General features: G+C 41.3%; 1 long non-coding RNA gene across 20 annotated transcripts in view; it reads left to right on the forward strand.

Annotated features, from left to right (window-relative positions):
• Positions 1-20,424, forward strand: part of LOC117313967 (uncharacterized) — a 175,483-nt gene that overhangs the window by 86,212 nt on the left and 68,847 nt on the right. For 14 of the 20 annotated variants that reach the window (XR_012323872.1, XR_012323862.1, XR_012323875.1 and 11 more), the window contains one exon: positions 17,128-17,294. The exons of the other annotated variants lie outside the window; for them this stretch is intronic. This is a non-coding gene — a long non-coding RNA (uncharacterized lncRNA). The remainder of the gene's footprint in view (positions 1-17,127; positions 17,295-20,424) is intronic. 20 annotated transcript variants of the gene reach the window in all.

Below are 20,424 nucleotides of genomic sequence, written 5' to 3' on the forward strand. Positions count from 1 at the left end.
CCTCAGCGACGCCTTTCCTGATCACCTTCTTTAAATTGCCACCCAAATTTTAACACACACATGTATCGTGTTCATTGTCTTTCTTCACCCACTCAGCGGAGGCACAACAAGGGCAGGACTTTTCTCTATTATGTTTGTAGCTTTATTGCTAATACTTAGCATGGTAGCTGGTACATAGTAGAGTTCAATAAATATTAAATGAATGAAGGAAAGGTCATTTTTTTTTTTTGCAATAAGAAAATATGGATTTTCTTTGCATCTGCAATTTAAGCTATATGCTCTCAGATAAAAAGTAGAAGTCTTCATAACTTTTTATGCATTTATTCAATAACAATTTACTTATGTCCTAGTAGGTCCCAGGCCCTTCTTCTTTTTTTTGAAAGGTCATTTTAAAAAGTCTCTATTTGTCTCCTGTGTCTATTTGTCGATTGACTTATAATCCCCAAGAGATGAAAAATATGACTAATCGACATCTACGAACACCAACATATACCTATTAGGACCTGGTTATGAATGGCCTTCAATGGCCCTCGTGGTCTCTCAAAAATGTTGACCATCTATCACGTGCCAGGCACTGTTTAAATTCTAGGAATACTGCCCTACATCAGTTAGGAATGACTTTTGGCAGGAAGTGGCAGAAACGTCAAAAGCAATGGTTTAAATCAAGTTGGGGTTTCATTTTTCTCATATAATTAGAAGTCTAGACATAGGCAGTCCAGGACTCATACAGTGGCTCCAAGGGGCCATCAGGGACCCTATCTGCTTCTACCTTCTCCATGTGGTCCCAAGTTTGCTGCTCCAATTCTGGCAGCATCTGCATTCCAGACAGGAAGGAGAGAATGGCCAAAGGAAAATGTGTGTTCCAAAGGATTCCTCAGCCTATGATCAATCCCTTCCTGAAAAGTTCCACTGGACAATCCCCGCTTACCTCGTCTTACCCATCACTTGGCCACCTAGCAGCAGGGGAGCTAAGAAACGCTGCATTTTTTGGTTAATTTGATTTCTTTGGTAATTCTGTAAACAGAGTTGGGAAGAAGAGTACAATTAAATGCATCCTTGAGTAAGCGGCTAGCAATGCCTGCTTCCCTGAGACTTGCAAGAACCATACTCCCTTGAAACTGTCACTGTCGTGTAGGCAAACAGAAAACCAGAAAGCAAACACACATCCACTAATACATACATACCCCCTTGCGAAAAAAAAAGCCAAATAGGCACAAGTGCTGTGCTAAAGTAGTAAAATAAGGGGAGGCATTAGAGAGACTCAGATGCTACATTGTACCTGGAAGTCAGGGAAGCAGCTCTCAGAAGAGGTGACATTGCAGCTGAATTCTGAATGAGGAAACAGAGGCAACCTTGCCAAGATCAACTGCAATTTTACTGATCCTTTGTTGGTTATATTTTAATCCGGGACAAGAAAGCAGTATAACCATGTCTGCCTAGTTCTATAAAATCCAGCTTTCAAGATGTGGGATAAATCAACCTTATTTTTCCTAAACATTCTCTCAAAGCTGTGATGAGTCCTTTTCTCCTTTTTGATGCTTTTTAAAATTCTCTCCTCTCTTCTGCCAGACAGAGAGCAAAAATGATGTTGTTCCTGGCAATAATGGTAAATGATTATGAGGTGGAGGGGTCAAAGGGCGTTGTGTTTTTTGTTTCGTTTTGTTTGTTTGTTTTAAGCCTGGTAAAGGTTAATGCCAGAAAAAAAAAATTTCCAGAAAACAAGCCAGATGTGGGCAATTTAAAAGAGACAGAGTCATTTTAGAGAAATTCTGTTGAACCCGTAAGCTAGTCTGGTGGATGTAGGTAATATTAAAGAAGATGCACTTTGAGAGCTCCGTGTTTTAGTGTCAGGAGGCTGTGATGTTGGGTGAAACTCTATTTGTGTTATGTTCTAATTCACACCTAGCCTTAGAAAGGTTCTCAAGTGCCCAGGTGTTGTAAGACAGTAGAAATGTGATTTTTACATCTGAAGGTTTGCTGGCCACAACAACGGATTCAGATGCTATTGGACTTATTTTTTCTTGAGACTGCTGATGTATGGGCTCTTGCTGCCAGTTCTTTCTTCTCAATCCTTTTATGCTATAATTGCAACTTTGTGCAAGTTGACCACTATGGCTCCTAAAAATCCTGCCTAGACCCAAATCCAGGTGCATTCAAGTCTGCTTTCAAGAGAATCAACAGGAGAAGGGGGGACTTCCCTGCTGGTCCAGTGGATAAGACTCCGTGCTCCCAATGCAGGGGGCCCTGGTTTGATCCCTGGTCCGGGAACTAGATTCTGCATGCATGTCACAGCTAAGAAGTCTGCATGCTGCAACTAAAGATCCCACATGCCACAATGAAGATCCCTCGTGCCACAAGTAAAACCCAGCATAGCCTAAATAAATATTAACAAAACAAAACAGGAGAAGGGTGGGAAAATGTCAGTGAACAGTGGGGCTGTAACATGGACGTAACAAACTACCTTCCCTTACCTTCACCAGTGACTTTTTATGCTTCATATAGAAATGTTTAAAATGCTTTCCATCACATTTCACTTTTAGGTTGCAGTGTTGTGCTGTGTGTTGCACTTTTTTACCCCCGATATTACCATGATTGCCCAGATAATTTAGTACTTCTGCAAAACTGCCACATCCAGATGATTTTTTCATTCTTTATTTGGATGTTTTGGTACTGTGTAAATGCTGCCTAAGTGAAAAGTTTTTCTTTTTAATTGCGAGAAATCTGAGTTATAATGGATTCAGACCTGTTCGTGTTTTTAGCACCTATAACTTTTTTGGTAATGATCTTCGCTTTAGAGGGAGTCCCTGCTGCTTAATCAGTTGTATTTGAAACTGCTGACAACAAAACCCTATGCTCTTAATTTCTGAAGTCCATAGCTCGTGCATGTAATAATTCTACTTACAGGATAAAGATCTCAGATGAAAGATTTTGATAATCAAAATGATGTTTAAATGTTTGTTGAATGGTTTTAATAAACTGGTCCATTAATACAAAGGAATTATTTGCAATTATCAGCAACCACATTCTTAAAATATTAATATGGTGTTAGTATCATGTTGAATAAAAATATGGAGGATATAGAATAATGTAATTACTGGATGATTCCAATTTTGTAAGATGCACAGAAAACAAAATATTTATGTATTAACCATTGTAGGGTGGGAGTTTGAGTAATTTTTACTTCCTTGTTTTGCTTTTTCCTGCGTAGTTTGAATTACGTTTACTAGGAACAGGTAAAAGCAATTTTTTTTTCTTTTTTCTGGCCACACCGTGGCTTACGGGATCTTAGTTCCCTGACCAGCTATCGAACCTGTGCCCCCTGCAGTGGAAGCACAGAATCCTAACCACTGGACCACCTTTAAAAATTAAAGCAATTTTTAAAGGAATACAAAGTAAGCTAGGAGGGAGGGCATGAGGGAGGAAGAACATCGGCTTAGGAGCTGAATAGATGTGGGTTCAAATCCAACTGACCATTGATTGCATACGCAATGTAAACCTCTAAGCTTCAAAGTCTTTCCTCAGTAAGCCCAGGGAGAGGGATGAGTGGTCCTCCAAAGCTGTGCCTTTTTCAATAAAAATAAAGATGAAGGGTTGAAATGACAGTTGTTAGAATCCTGATGAGAAGATGGTAGAGGAATCTGTGAGAAAGCATGAGAGAGAAGGTGGTCAAAGTGAAGGCATGATGATGTCCACGCTCCCAAACCACCATCGGCACAGGCTCACTGTCACTGTTTCCATTACTGTTTCTAGAACCAACCTACCCTCCTTCTATAAGATGGGAATGAAAATGCATATTCCATACAGATCATGAGAGGATGCCAGCAACATAGTGCACATTGCAGGCACTCAGTCAGAATTGCTATATTCTAATATTCGCTTTTATCACCCCCAATGGGAAGGAGAGAAGGGCAAGGACATCAGAATTGCCATTGGTGCTGAGACGGCAGCTGTAGGTATTTAGAAGTCTATTTTAGCAGACTTCCCTCCAGTTGGAAAACAAAGCAGGGAAAACTAGCTTGACTTTGTCTCTTTATCTCTTTCCATTTAAACACAGATATCCTGTTGTGATAACCTTTGACACTTTATTACACGGCGATGGTAAATAACAACTGCTCCCGTTTTGTAATGTCATTCCTGGTTAAACAGTGCCATTAATTACTGAACATAAAAGTTGAAGTTTTTGTGAATAGAAGGAAATGTCACTTGGACTCCTTTGCTTTGTTCACTAAATTTATTTGAGGACTTGGGTGGTTTAAATGTCTAAGAGAGAATTACTGAATTGTTGATCCGTCGCTGGGAACTGCCGCTGCACTGACCATAGGAATCAGCCCATTTGGGGGCAGTGGCAAAACAGTAAGACTTACAGAGCTTCCTGGGAAATCTGAGTTCACAGTAAAATTAAGAAATTAACGAAATTAAGAAATCAGCTTCCAACTGCTCACAAGCCACCTTAATTGCTTAGACAATGCAGCTTGAGTTACCTTTTTTCCTGTATAAAATGATACTCTTTGTTATTGAAACAGTGCTTAAGAAGTTGCAAAGGAATGAGTTAAAAATCATTATGTAGGTCACTTTGAAGAAAGTCTTGGAAATTGTTTTACCATAAATTTCTGTAATGACCAGGACACTGAGTTAGAGCTTTTGTCATCCTTCATCTTTGATAGTGTCATTCTTTGTCAGTATTTCTTAAATAAGGAAAAGCCTGGGATTATATAATTCAAATTTTACTGAAAGTTGTTTTTATTTTGGTTTTCTAGTATTAACTCTTATTATTTATTTATTTATTTATTTTAAAAAAATTATTTATTTATTTATTTTTGGCTGCATTGGGTCTTTGTTGCTGCGTGAGGGCTTTCTCTAGTTGCAGCCAGCGGGGGTTACTCTTCGTTGCGGTGCGTGGGCTTCTCGTTGCGGTGGCTTCTCTTGTTGTGGAGCATGGGCTCTAGGCGCGCCGGCTTCAGTAGTTGTGGCACTCGGGCTCCGTAGTTGTGGTGCACTGGCTTAGTTGCTCCGTGGCCTGTGGCATCTGCCCGGACCAGGGCTCAAATCCGTGTCCCCTGTATTGGCAGGCGGATTCTTAACCACTGTGCCACCGGGGAATTTGTTAACTCTTATTGTTTTTCTTGACTTACATTTTAATTTCAGCAATTATTTTTATTTCGGGTTGCTTTTCTTTCTTTTTTTAAGGTGAATTTGATGACATACTACACTTAAGTGTTTATCATCTTTTTTTTTTTTTTTTTTTTTTGCGGTATGCGGGCCTCTCACTGTTGTGGCCTCTCCCGTTGCAGAGCACAGGCTCCGGACGCGCAGGCTCAGCGGCCATGGCTCACGGGCCTAGCCGCTCCGCGGCATGTGGGATCTTCCCGGACCGGGGCACGAACCCGTGTCCCCTGCATCGGCAGGCGGACTCTCAACCACTGCGCCACCAGGGAAGCCCTATCATCTTTTTTAAAAATACAATTTTTAAAGGTTCCACTCCATTTATAGTTATTACAAAACATTGGCTATATTGCCCATGTTGTACAATACATCCTTGTAGCCTTGGATCCAATAGTTTGTACCTCCCACTCCCCTTGGCCCTAAATTTCCCCTCCCTCCCTCTCCCCACTGGTAACCACTAGTTTGTTCTCTACATATGTGAGTCTGTTTCTTTTTTGTTATATTCACTAGTTTGTTGTATTTTTTTAGATTCCACATATAAGTGATATCATACAGTATTTGTCTTTCTCTGTCTGACTTATATTACTTAGCATAATGCCGTCCAAATCCATCCATGTTGTTGCAAATGGCAAAATTTTGGGGTTTTTTTATGTCTGAGTAATAGTCCATTGTATTCATATACCACATCTTCCTTATCCATTCATTTGTTGTTGAACACTTAAGTTGCTTCTATATCGTGGCAATTGTAAATAATGCTTCTATGAACATTGGGGGTGCATGTAACTTTTCAAATTAGTGCTTTTGTTTTTTTGGGGTATATTCCAGGAGTGGAACTGTTGGGTCATATGGTAGTTCTATTTTTAGTTTTAGGAGAAACCTCCCTCTTTTCCACAGTGGCTGCATCAGGTTGATTTTCAATTTACTCCCAACCTTTTCGAAACTTAGCTTTTGTAAAATACAAGTAAACATTGTAAACTACTAGATGATAGGGCCCTAAAATTTTAGACTTGGAAGGAGCCTTTCCTGTTCCATCTTTCCCATCAGTTAGATGATTACTACAGAATCATTAACACTGGTGATATTTTAAAGGTGAACAATATTTTTCCCCCCGACTTCATCTATTTTGTATCATAAATCTGCTATTTTCAAAAGTGATGTGAACTTCTGCAGATCAGGTCTTGACAAAAGTGTAAGGAAAAATTTAAGACTTTGGAATTAAAAAAAGGGATGATTGGATAGTCTTTTAGAAGAATACTGGCGTCTCTGGGGATCATACACCCCTATAGGAATATATATTTTTGTCTGTGACTAAGCTATTTTACAAGTCTGTTGAGATAAAAGTCCACTTGAAAACTGTTTTAATTGACCAGAACAATTTAGAAGTTGATGAGAAAACTGTAGTAATGGAAAGAATTCTTGTCCACAGACAAGCAAAGAAATTCTGTCCTGTGGATAGTCAACTGATTTTCCTCTCCCGGTGTGTGGAAGAAGACAGCTTTGTGTCCATTTGTAAATTTATTTTAGCATTCCCATCTATACATGTCTCCTCTCTTTGACTTCTCCTTTGAATGGGTTGTCACATTTCACTGATAATAAGGTAAATAAAATATTTACGAGGTATTCCTTTCATATCTGTATGAGAATCATGCTTTTACCTTTTGGGGAAAATTAACCTAAGATGTACAAATGTCCGTTGCGTCATAGAAAGCCCCTTATCCCTCTCCCTAGGCTTATAAATAAAGACAGTGAGGCTCACAGAAACTCACGGTATTATGTACAGGTAATAAATTGCTCAGCTGGATTTGAATCCATGTCCATTCAGTTCCTTAACTATTGTTTTTGTTTTTTTTTTTTTTGCGGTACGCGGGCCTCTCATTGTTGCGGCCTCTCCGGTTGCGGAGCGGAGGCTCCGGACGCGCAGGCTCAGCGGCCATGGCTCACGGGCCCAGCCGCTCCGCGGCATGTGGGATCTCCCGGACTGGGGCACGAACCCATGTCCCCTGCATTGGCAGGCAGACTCTCAACCACTGCGCCACCAGGGAAGCCCTATTGTTTTGTTCTGTCTCTTAGCACTGCCTTCTTACTGAGAAATAGATTTTATTCTTTAAAAGACTGCTTTTAGCTTAATGTTCCAGTTGATGCTGATATTCAAAGCAATTACTTTTTATCCAAAACAACAACAACAACAACAAAACTCCTGTAATCTTGAGATTCATAGTAGTTAAATTTGATTTATATAGTCTCAGACTTCAGCTTTGTCTTTCTAACTGCTAGGTTTCTCTGTTCTGCTTTGGCGGAGATATTTTTCTTGGCTTTCCATCAAATAATACCATATTTCTCAAAGCCTCAGTTGGTCTCATTTAAGGTATGCATTCAATTGCATACATAGCTACTCCCACTCAGTGCCTGCTCAGGCCTTCTGATTATGTCAAGAAGAAAGCCTCAGGGAGGTGGCTGTGTGCCTTCAACATCTCTCTCATTCTTGCTACTCTCCTTACAACAAAGAGAGAGCCTCAGAGCTTCCCCAACAGGGTCAGTAGTAATTCTTCGACATTCTTTTTGTTTGTTTTCATTGTGCTTATTTAATGGTTATCTTTTACTTATGGAAAATCATTCTGTTTCGCATTTACATTAGTAGTATAAAGCTTCTTTTAAAATAGATTGCTATTAAAAGTAGGTGAAGATAATAGTTATGAGTTAGGAGATGGCAAAAACTATGATTCCTATGAGGCTTCAAATTTAGGATGTAGGAGAGTCTTTGGAGGTGAAAATCCAAGACTATTGCAGTCAGTTTTGTATGAGTTAAGTGGCCTTGGGTCACTTACCAATAGGAACCTACCCATCAAATTGAGAATACTACTATCTACCTCACAGAGTCATTGTGACAGGAAGCAAGATGACACAGGGGACAATAAGCTTCCGAAGGTCACAGGGTATATACCTAGTTTATCTTTTTTATCCTTCAGCTTCTCACACATTCCTTAGCACATAGGACTCAGTTAGAGCTTATTTTCTTCTTTCCTTCTGTGGTGCTACTTAGTATGGTCACATGACCTCCTATGTTATTATAAAGCAGAGAGTATTCCATATGAACACATGAAATACAAGCATTTCCAATCTTTCGTTTTAACCCGTGATTATCAAAGCTGTATATGGTCAATGTATACACTGTATATGTTGCACGCAGAATATACATTTGAAATATAGGAAAAGATAATAAAGCAAGAAAAAAAGACCTCCCTCAAATCCCACCTCCCTATACACACATCACAACTCAAAGTCAACCACTCTTTTTTTTTTTTTTTTTTTTTTTTGTGGTACGCAGGCCTCTCACTGCTGCGGCTTCTCCCGTTGCGGAGCACAGGCTCCGGACGCGCAGGCTCAGCGGCCATGGCTCACGGGCCCAGCCGCTCCGAGGCATGTGGGATCTTCCCGGACCGGGGCACGAACCCGTGTCCCCTGAATCGGCAGGTGGAGTCTTAACCACTGCTCCACCAGGGAAGCCCCAACCACTCTTAATTTGTCAAACTTCCATTTGTATCTATAATTTTTAAAAAAGAAAAAACTTTAGATACTTGAGGTACTACTGAAACCGTGCACCTCAGATTGGGACTTGAACCCATGCGGCTGGGACTCAAACCCAGACAGAACCCACAGTCCTCCAACTGAGATCACACACCTGATTTCAGGACTTAATGAAGCTCAGGTTCTTGATGTCTCATGGCAGAAACAATTCAACGAGAGACAAAGTGATAGGTAAGAAGTGGATTTATTTAGAGAGAAACACACTCCACAGACAGAGTGTGGGCGATCTCAGAAGGTGAGAAAGGCACCAGGGTATGGGGTTGCCATTATTTATAGGAGTGGGTAATTTCATAGGCTAATGAGTGGGAGGAGTATTCCAGCTATTTCAGGAAGGGGCGGGGATTTCCAGGAATTGGGCCACCGCCCACTCTTTGATCCTTGCGGTCCTTAGAACTGTCACGGTGCCTGCGGGTGTGTCATTTAGCTTGCTGATGTGTTACAATGAGTGTATACTGAGGCTCAAGGTCTAGTGGAAGTCGACTTGTCCACCATCTTGGACCCATTTGGTTCTAATCCATTTATGTCATGTCCTCGGGCTATGTCATTCTTTCAAAGGTTGTTCCCTGCCCCCTTCCCTCCTGTTTTACTAGTATATACATAGTTTTGCACCTGTTATATTCTCTTAACATCAGATCCTAAGCCTTCTACTTGGCGTTGAGAATTCTTTCGTTCAGCACGATTTTTAATGTTTGCCTCACAGTGGGGCCTTCCTTTCTCATCCATCGTGAGATCTGCCGACAGAATGTCAACCTGTGGACTCTTGGGTAGAATGTTCCCAGATGACCAGTCAGACAGTTTGGGTGGCAGGGCAGGGCTGTTGGGGGGGCAGGGAAAGAGAAGGAGATGGAGGGATGGAGGGAGCTAGGAAAGGAGGCATGGGAGACAGAGCTTCACCTGCGCAAACTGGATTGGGAGGTCCAGAATGAGGCAGATGGTTGCCTTGGTGACTCTTGGAACCACCCATTAATCTTGCGCTCCCTCTGCTGGTCTCACCGAACACATTCACTGTGTGATCAATGTGAGCAGTGACTACAGAGGCGCGGAGTCCTTTGAAATCCCCTGTGATGGACAGATGAGAAACAGCCACCCTTTATGCAATTTTTATAAGATCAAAGTTTACATCAACATTGATGGATTGATTGATTGTGCTTATTCGGTTGAAACAAATGAGAATCCACACACCCCCTCTCCCCTCCTCCCCAGTGTAATGAAATTCTAAAGGTCTCCCCTTTTCTTTTCAAGATTCTTATTATTCTCCTGCCAGGTCTCTGGTGATCTCTTCGGTTGTTTCTCTTAACTGTATTTTGCTCTTGCTTTTCTCGGCTTTTCCACAGCCTTGACCCGGCCTGCCCCCTCGCTGGTGCCATTTGTGAATAAGAAAGTAATGGTGAAACTCTGCCTTTGCCTTGCAAAGCAGAACTACAGTCAGCTGCTCTAATTGTGCAGCCTCTTATTTCTCCATTTGGGCTTAATTCGAAGCTGTAAAAAGCTTTTCAAAATAGGTGCGCGCTCTCCTTGACAGTTGTGATAAAACAGTGCCTCCCATAAAGAGAAAGCAAGACACATTGCAATTCCTTTTTCCATAATTTATAGTGATTTAGCTCCCCCCATCAGGAGATAAGAATTTCTTTGGGAACAATTCTCTTTTAATAGCACCATCTGAAGCAGCAAACATTTCTTTTGCAGTCATTAGAGCTCCTAACCTACAAAACAGTAACTGAAGATTGAATTAGGTTTTAGAGAGTGGCTGACTGCATCACGTAAATAAACAATGAGGGCCCCCGACCACTTCATTACAGAACTTAAATAATCAGTGCAGATGGTCAGCTGCAGCATTACACATGCATAACCTATTTAAAAGATGACATTTGTAGGGTCAGAAGCACTATTGTTCTCTCAGCGCCATTCATTCACTCTACTTGAGCTACTTCTTTTTACACGGAGAACCAAAGCCTGGGTCAGGCAAATTATTGCAGGCACTAATGCAGACAGATGAGAAGATAAGGGAATTGTTGAATGATGAGAGTACAAATAGTAAATTAGCTTAAGGATTTATGGCCCCAAGCTTAGCCTAACAAGTGTTATTTGCTTTGATCCTTCTCACTGAGTTGCAAGTGACCAAAAAAGAAAGAAAACAAAAAAGACTCAAAAAAATTTAAGTACACACAAGAAGGTAATTTATTATCTTATTAGTTCATGTAACTAAGAAGTTCAGACCTTCAGGTATTGCTGGTTCTAGACACTCAGGTAGGGCTCTCAATTCTGCTCCCGTCCATGTTGGCTTCATTTCCAGCATGATGCCACTGCTGGTGTCCACTGATGCTCCATGCCTGTGTATTAACACCTTCAAACCCAATGCAAAGAGATTCTTTCCAAACCCAAGGAAAAGATCATGGATTACATCTCTTTGACCAGTTTTGGATACGTGCATTTTCTGAACCAATCATTGTGTCCAGAAGAGTAGAATGTTTTGATGGAGTCCTTCTACCGAGCCTTGGGGGCAGTGGGGAGGAGAAAATGTGGTTTGTGTGTAGCACCACCAAAACAACTAGACTAGGAGAGGAGGTGAGTGGCCCCTCAGGGGAAAATCTACATGCTATTAGCAGGTGATGGTGGGAGGGATGTCGACTAGGCAGAAGAGATGTCTAGTCCTTTAACCAATGAAATGTAGAATGGAACATCCTCCTAAGTAAAAACAATCCTCCTTATTTCATCTTTTCTATGCTACCACTCAGTGTTTGCCAGCTTTTAAGTTTCCCATTTTCTCAAATGAAAGAACATCTTACGATACCTCATCCCTCGGTCTGTTGAATTAACCAAAATGTGCAGCAGCCCTTCTGAGAATCCTGGTGCTGAAAGGGTCAAGTGAATGTAAATAAGGCATCGCTGAACTAACAGGTTCCAGACTGCTAAGCCCCTGTTACTACTTTAGAAATATTTCTTTCTTTTAACTTGTACTTGGGACCATTTACTTGTGGTTATTCTGGTGGTGCCACAATCTCTCTGGAATGTCTTACCCATCCAAAGACTATAATAATACTAAAAGGAACTATTGTTACACTTCAGTATAGAAACAGGACACACACACACAAATGAGTACGTATAAAACCACTGAATCTGAATGAGGTAGATGGATTGTATAAATGTCAGTTTCCTGGTTGTGATATTACTCTGTAATTTTGCACGATGTTACCATTGGGGGAAACTGGGGAAGAACACAGGACCTCTCTGCATATTTTTTTTTACAATGGCATATGCATTTACAATTATCTTTAAAAATTCTTTTACAAAAATTTTTAAAAATAAAAATAAGACCAACCATCAAAAATAACCACCAAAAAAAGTAATAAAGTGTTGGCATCATGATGATAACAATGTCTGATGTCATCTTGATGGAAGCAAATGTTTGAAGTGCTTTTCCAGATAGTGGTGTGAACGTGTCCTTATCTTCATGCAGACTCAAAAGCTTTGGACTGAAATTGTTGAAGCCCTAGGCTGAATTAAGAATACTCTGTACTTAGTTGTGGAAAGAGTTCCGACACAAGTTCTATAAATATGTATTCATTCAACAAATATTTTTTTCAGTTTTCTTTTTTAAAGATTGAGGTAGGGCTTCCATGGTGGCGCAGTGGTTGAGAGTCCGCCTGCCGATGCGGGGGGTGGGTTCGCGCCCCGGTCCGGGAAGATCCCGCGTGCTGCGGAGCGGCCGGGCCCGTGGGCTGTGGCTGCTGAGCCTGCGTGTCCGGAGCCTGTGCTCCGCAGCGGGAGAGGCCGCGGCAGTGAGAGGCCCGCGTACCGGAAAAAAAAAAAAAAAAAATTGAGGTAAAATTCATATAATATAAAGTTAATCATTTTAAAACAAAATCAACCATTTTAAAGCGAACAGTTCTGTAGCATTTAGTACATTCATAATGTTGTGCAACCACCATCTCTGTCCAGTTCCACCCATTGTTATTACACCAAAATATGTAAAATCCCATACTCATTAAACATTTACTCTCCATCTCCCCTCCCTCCCCTGCCCTCTCTAGCTCTGGCAGCCACCAATCTGCTTCCTATCCCTACAGATTTACTGTTTCTGGATATTTCACAAGACGGAATTGTAAATATGTGACCTTTTGTATCTGATTTCTTTAACTTAACATGTTTTGCCAAGGAAAACATTCATCCGTGTCATAGCATGTATCAGTACTTCATTCTTTTTCCTGGCTGAATAATATTCTGTTGTATGGATAATAGCATATTTTGTTTATCCATTCAACAGCTGATGGACATGTGGGTTGTTTCCACCTTTTAGTTACTGTGAATAGTGCCACTGTAACAGTTTTATACAAGTATTTGCTTGAACATCTGTTTTCGGTTCTTTGGGGTATATACCTAGTAGTGAAATTGCTGGGTCACATAATAATCCTCTGTTTAACTTAACAACTGTTTATTGAGCAGCTACACTATTCCCTGTAGTGTTCTAAGTGCTGACAACACAATATTGCACCTAAAAGATAAAGTCCCTGCTCTCCTGGGGCTTGTACCCTACTAGCAAAGAGATAATAAACAGTAAGCCAGAGAGGTGCATAACTTGTGCTATAAAATGAAAATGAAGATCTCCTTGGAAAAAAATTATTAAGAATTTCAAGATGGCAACAGCAGAGCATTAAACCACATGGAGGACACTTCTAAGCACGGGATTCCAAGAGACTTCACATATCACTCACTCTGAAGCCAGCCCTGACAAAAAACCCATAAATATGGTAATTTCAGCTGTTGAGCACCCACAAGTACACAAAATGGGGTCACATGATGGAGAACAACCGGGAATGCATGAGCTATTTTGGATAGGTGGTGGGAAAAGTCCTCTCTGAGAAGGTCATGTTCAAGCTGAGACCTGGATGATGAAAAAGCAGCAGCTTATCAAGATCTAGGGGCAGAGTATCCAGGCAGAGGGAACAGACTGAACAAAGCCCCCAAGGCGTGAATGCTCTTGGTGTAGTTAAGGAACCAAAACAACAAAAGGAGGCCACTGTGGCTGGAGCCTGGTGATGTCAGCCTGTGTTGGAGTATGATTTCTACCAGTAGGCTCCTTGAAGAAGGCCCCCAAGCTCTTACAATCTTAGTAAAAAGTGGGGCCTGTTCTTTGGAATGAAGCCACTGAAGCTGTCCAGGTAACTTGAGGCTCTGGACCCATGGTTCTCCATGAGCAGGAAACGGTACGCTTGGTGTTCCCCAGGTCCTTCCCGGGAGGCCCCAGATTTTGCTAAATGTGTAAAGTGTGTTCTGCTTCACAGAGAACGCGTAGGATCTGCAGGCGTGCTGAGCTGAGGGGTGGCAGGATGTGGTGTGTGTGGAAGACAATTTGATGCAAATAGATGATAAGAAGCATACATAATGCCAACCAGGGCCGAAGACTGTTTTCTGAGATGGACTAAGAATGTGGGTTTCTTTTTTATTTTTTGAATGTGGGTTTCTAAGAGCAGAGTCCTGGAAGTAAAGGCGGCTCAACTGAGGCCAAGAGCACAGAGTGATTTTTGTGCAGACTCTCGTACACACTACCAGACACAGTTAAATGGAAGTAGACACTGCATTGACGTCACTGCTGAGGGCTTCTGTATCTCTTCGCTTCTCTCAGCATGCTTTCAAAAGCTCAATACTCATAAAGTTCCGAGAACTGGAAAAAATGTAGAGAACATGACTCCAGACAACATTTACAAGGACTATATGGGTGAAAGAGACGTTTGGTTGACCTTGCCGTTCCTTCTGCAACTGGGGAAGCCCCAGCCCAAGAAGCAGGGTTTACGCCCAAGCCAAGAATTTTCTGGAGCCATGAGGGCAGGGGTGGGTGAGTCAGAGAGGTGATGCAGTACAGAAGGAATCTTTTAGGAATTACTGTAAAATCAATGGTTTAAAAAACTGAGTTAAAGGGGCTGGCGACTGGGGGAAAAAAAATCTATATTTGCCATGTCTCCCCTAAGAAGTATTAGAAAAGCTGAGAGAAGAGCAGTGAATATCATCTAAGAGGAGAAAATGAAGCTATCAGATCACAGAAATGATTGAGTGGGAGTATAAATGCTTCACAAGTTTTGCATGAGTAAATGTTGCCCAGTTCTTTTTGGTAGATAAACACTTTGTTATTTTAGATCACTCTGAATAACTTGGACCGATAAATGTGGCCATATTCATTTTAAAGGACACTGTCTTGGTCATTTGAAGCTGCTATAACAAACTACCATAGACTGGGTGGCGTAAACAACAAACATTTATTTCTCATAGTTCTGGAGGCTGGGAGTCTGGGAGTGAGGGATCAGGGTGCCAGCATAATTGGGTTTTGGTGAAAACCCTCTTACGGGTTGCAAACTGGACTTATTGTATCCTCACATGGTGGAAAGAGGGTGCGAGAGCTGTCTCAGGTCGCTTTTATAAGGGCACTAATCCCATTCATGAGGGCTCCAACTTCAGGAACTAATTACCTTCCCAAAGCTCTCCCTCCCCCAACTAATACCATCACATTGAGGATTAGGATTTCAACATATGAGTTTGGTTGGGGGTGGGGAGACAAATAGTTCAGTTCATTGCTGACCACATCAGGTTCCAAAGTGGACTTCATATTTATTACTTTTGTTAAAGTACCAACTGGTGAGAACTTTTCGAATAGTTTCAGCCATGCCTGGGCATCCAGTTATAAAACAGTTCTTGGCAAGATACAAAGTCCCAAATCCTTTTGCCTTGTTTGACAGGCATTGCTGAATCAGCATTCCATTCAGATTATGCGAGACATAACTTGTGTTTTTTAAAATACTCATCATCATTTGGCATTTTTTTTTAATTCTTTGAAAGTGAGGTACCTAGGGAGAATGTTATATCCTCATTTTGAGCTAAATATAACCCCTCCAGATGGAAATCAAAACTAGAAAATGTGCCATCTCATTTCAGTTCTCTTTTTTTCCTTCTCCTCTATGATCGGAGAAGAAATTCACGGAAAACCAGCTAAGTTAAAACATATTCCTCACATTTATTTTTCCCAGCCTGAGTAAAATTTGAAAGTCAAGTCACTTTATAAGTGAGAACTCTGAAAATAATCATTTTGTAATTGTTCTGGAAAAAAAAGTGAAGTTATGATAATCGTAATAATAATGTTCTACAAATATGAAGTTAAGTTTTGTGTGATTGAAATTTAATCTGAGAACATTAGCTTCCTATGATCTGTTTTAATAGGAAAGGTAGACTATTCTTACACACTTTTCACTTTTGAGAACTTTCTATTTAAAAACTGAATAATCATTCCACTTTTGTAAAAAAAATGTGTATATATGTATTTACATGCAAAAAATAAATTTTGGAAGGGTATATCCCAAAATTTATGTAATCATCACATCTAGGGGTAAGGTAAGGTATGATTTTTTTCTTTTCTTTTTTGTATTTTCACATTTTTTAACAATGATATGTATTATTTGTTTAATATGGGGGGAAAAGAGAAAACTAATATAGGCGAACTAGGGGTCAGGGTCTTGGCTATAAACAGAAGGCATACTCAAGAGTTTCAGCAAAGAGAGTTGAACTGAGTTTAATCACTTTGTAGAGAGGAGTGGGCAGGGTTAAGTCAATAGTTCATGATGAAGCACCCAAGGATGCAACATGGGAAGCTGTTACAACCTTTACAAAAGGCCAAGGAGAAGGGACGTGATTACAGAGTCTGGAGAAAGCTTGAGTCTGGCAGGATCTTGGCAAGGCAGAGACTGAGCTGGGGGAAACAATTATGCCAGCCCCTATTTCTTCCCCCAATCCAATCCCACTGGTACCTGGCTGAGGCCCTCCTAAGAGGCGGGCCTCAAGAACACAGAGCTGGGCAGAGACCTGAGGATAATGGATGTGCCCGAGCAAAATGGAGAGACAGCAGTACAGGCAACCACATTATAAAGATACATCATCTGCTATGGGCTATGTCTCTTGTATCTTCCTTCCATTTTGAAAATTTTTTTTCTTTTATTATCCATTATTTTCTTCTTTTTGGCTCTTCATGAATTGAACTAAATTCTGTGTGCCTGTATCAGAGACCAGTCTCTGAACATAGGAACACTGAGAACTGAGTGTAGTTTAATAATCATTTCTTAAGGCTATATGTGAAAGACATCTGTTATTTTTTTGTCTATCCTTCATTCCTTCTGGGCAACTTTTTCTGCCCACCTCTACTTGATGGAGCCATTAATCACGAGTGCTCATTTCCTTTGCCATGCGGGGGCATGTGACCCAGCCTGGCCGATCAGCCTGCTCCATCTCCTTCTATATGGGGATAAGTGGATACAGGACCCCGCTGGAGCCACTCAGAGACCTTTCCCAAGGACTGGTATGGATGCTGAGAAATAAGGATCTTTCTCCTTCTGAAATCAGGAACTCTGAAGCCTAAATTTGGAGCGCTCAGCGGCTGCCTTTGCCACCATGTAGAGAGCCTTTTGGTGGATGCCGCCAACATAGAGGAAAAGAGAACTGAAAGATGGAAGAAGATCATAGATTCCTGGTGACATCACTGAAGCCCCTGAACCCTGAAGTACCTGAAGGTAGAAAATCCCCTGGACATTGCAGTTTTATGTTTAAGTTTTCTTTTCTGCTTATGTTACTTGGAGGTGTATTTCTCACACTTGAAACTGAAAGTGCCCTGAGTAAACAGAATCGCCAATGAGAAGGATGAGGGTGGTCATTGCTACTGTTCATGGTGCTCTTTCCTATATTGTTTTCATTTATTCTTATAATAACCATTGAGGGAAATAATATTCTTTTTTTAAAATAAATTGATTTATTTTATTTTACTTATTTTTGGCTGTGTTGGGTCTTCATTGCTGTGTGCGGGCTTTCTCTAGTTGCGGCGAGCGGGAGCTACTCTTCGGTGCGGTGCGCGGGCTTCTCATTGCAGTGGCTTCTCTTGTTGTGGAGCACGGGCTCTAGGCGCTCGGGCTTCAGTAGTTGTGGCGTGCAGGCTCAGTAGTTGTGGCACATGGGCTTAGTTGCTCCGTGGCCTGTGGGATCTTCCCGGACCAGGGATCGAACCCATGTCCCCTGCATTGGCAGGCAGATTCTCAACCACTGCACCACCAGGAAAGTCCAAGGGAAACAATATCCTTATCGCCATTTTCCAGGTAAATAAACTGAGGTACAGAGAGGTTAAGTAACTTGCTAACGGCACTAAGGGACTAAAATGTCATTCAGATCCTGCTTGGCTCAACCCCAAGCCTATGCTTTTAATAAAATAACTATGCAATTTATCAGCTGGGCCAGGATACTTTTATACTGACACTGGAATAATTAAACACAAACCAGGACTGTCCCAGGCCAACTGGGGTTCACCTAGCTCTTCACCATTCTACCATGATTCTTCTGTGCCCTGCTTTACTGTTGAGGAAACTGAGACATGGACAAGTAATTTATCCAAGGTCACATGCTCGCACATGTCAGAGCTCCATGGGTAGGAGGAGAAGGATGAGGGAAGGGAGCGATCGGTGATGAGTGTCTAGTCTATGACCCAACGTGAGGCTTTTCAAGGTTCAGAGCTTCCTCATTCACAGATCAGTTCAACAGCCCAGGAGATCAAAGTTTAGGCTGTGATAAAGGCTTGTCTCCACATCTCCAAACCAGAGGAACTTGATGTACAAAGGTGCCTTTATTAAAATGTAGCTTTGTGCTGTGAGAACAACAAAAGTATGAACTTAAAAAATGCATAATTATGAAAAAATGTATAATATGGCACCTAGAAGAATAGTAATTAACAGGATGAAATTGAGACAGTATCAGAAACTATGAGATAGTAGTAAATGAGAACATTTCCTTCTCTCCATCCGCTTGCAAAACCGTCCGGATTATTCAGGAGTTATTTGGACAATATTTAATAGACCCTCTGTGATTGCGGTAGCTGGTGGTGGAAACCTGCAGCTCATACTATCTTTCCTTTGGGACCTCTTGTGTGTGTGTGTTGAGGGAACGTCTGGCTGTGCTATGTAACTATATGGTCATATCTCTAAGGCAACACTAGGAAGCGGGTACTATTATTATCGTATTTTACAGACAAGGAAACCGAGGCTTTCTGAGGTGAAGGAACCTGGGCTAGGCCATTCATCCAACAGTTATTTAGTCCATCCTTCTTTGGGCCTGGGTATGTGGTGGAGCGCTGAGCATGCTGTAATGATGGTGTCATCTGTAGTAGGACCACTGTCACTGTGGCCCTTGCAGCAAAGAAGATATAGTAATGGATTTAATCCAAGTCAGCCTGACCCATGGCTCCATTCTGTCTGTCAGCTCCAAATAACAAGTGTGGTGTGAACATGCTAAGCTATGCTGGTCTCCTCTGCTGGGTGATAAGGAAAGGAGGGGGAAAGACACGGACAAAAGATGTTGGGACAGGGCTCAGACTGTGTACATTCTCAGTTGATAAACTGTGCTATGCGGGAAAGCACTATATTTAAAATGCATCAGTGACTTCCTGCTCAGCAAAAGAAACAATCAACAGAGTGATCGCAACCTATGGGATGGGAGAAAGTATTTGCAAACCACGTATCTGATAGGGGATTAATCTCCAAAATATATAAGAAACTCCTACAAGTCAACAGCAAAAAAACTAGAAACCTGATTAAATGAGCTACGGACTTGAAGAGACATTTTTTCAAAGAAGATATACAAATGGCCAACAGGTATACGAACAGATGCTCAATGTCACTAATCATTGGGAAAATGCAAATCAAAACCATAATGAGATATCACCTCACACCTGTCAGGATGGCTATTATCAAAAGAGACAGCAAGTGTTGGCGAGGAATATGGTGAGGATGGGAAGGCTTGCACACTGCTGGTGGGAATGCAAACTGATACACCTACCATGGAAAACAGTGTGGAGGTTCCTCAAAAAATTAAAAAATAGAGCTACTCTGTGATCCTGCAATCCCAACTCTGGGTATTTAACCCAAAAAATTGCAATCAGGGTCTCAAAGAGAAATTAACATTCCCACGTTCAAGACAGCAGTATTCACAATAGCCAAGGTGTGGAAACAACCTAATGTTCATTGACAGATGAATGGATAAAGAAAATGTGGTATATACACACAGCGGAATCCTATTAAACCTTATGATAACGGGAAACTCTGCGATATGCAACAACATGGATGAACCTTGAGGGTACTACAGTGAGTGAAATAAGCCAGTTAACAGAAACAGAAAGACGAATGATTCTGCTTATTTGCGATATCTAAAATAGTCAAATTTATAACATCAGAGGGTAGAAGGGTGGTTGCTAGGGGCTGGAAGTGGGGGGAATGGGGAATTACTAATAAATGGGCATTAAGTTTCAGCTAAAGAGGGTGGATAGCCTCTAGAGATGTGCTGTACAACATGGTCAGCCTAGAGTCAACAATAAGGTACATGTACAAATGTGTTAAGTGGGTAGATCTCATGTTAAGTATTCTTACCAAAGTGAAATAAATATTAAAATAAAACAAAATGCATCAGTGGCTTTCTGTTAGTTTAAGGATTAGGGGGAAAAACTCCTTAATGTGGGTTTTAAAGTGTTAAAGAGGCTGACCCTTGGTCACCTGCCTGAGCTCATTTTGACCCTCCCCAGTTCCCAGGTCAGCTCTCTGCATCCCACGCTCCCTCTCTCCTGGCAACTAGTTGAGTTCACCTGCTTCTTCCTGCCTGGAAGGGCTT

Source organism: Tursiops truncatus, chromosome 10, assembly GCF_011762595.2.
Source record: "Tursiops truncatus isolate mTurTru1 chromosome 10, mTurTru1.mat.Y, whole genome shotgun sequence".
Taxonomy (NCBI): Eukaryota; Metazoa; Chordata; class Mammalia; order Artiodactyla; family Delphinidae; genus Tursiops; species Tursiops truncatus.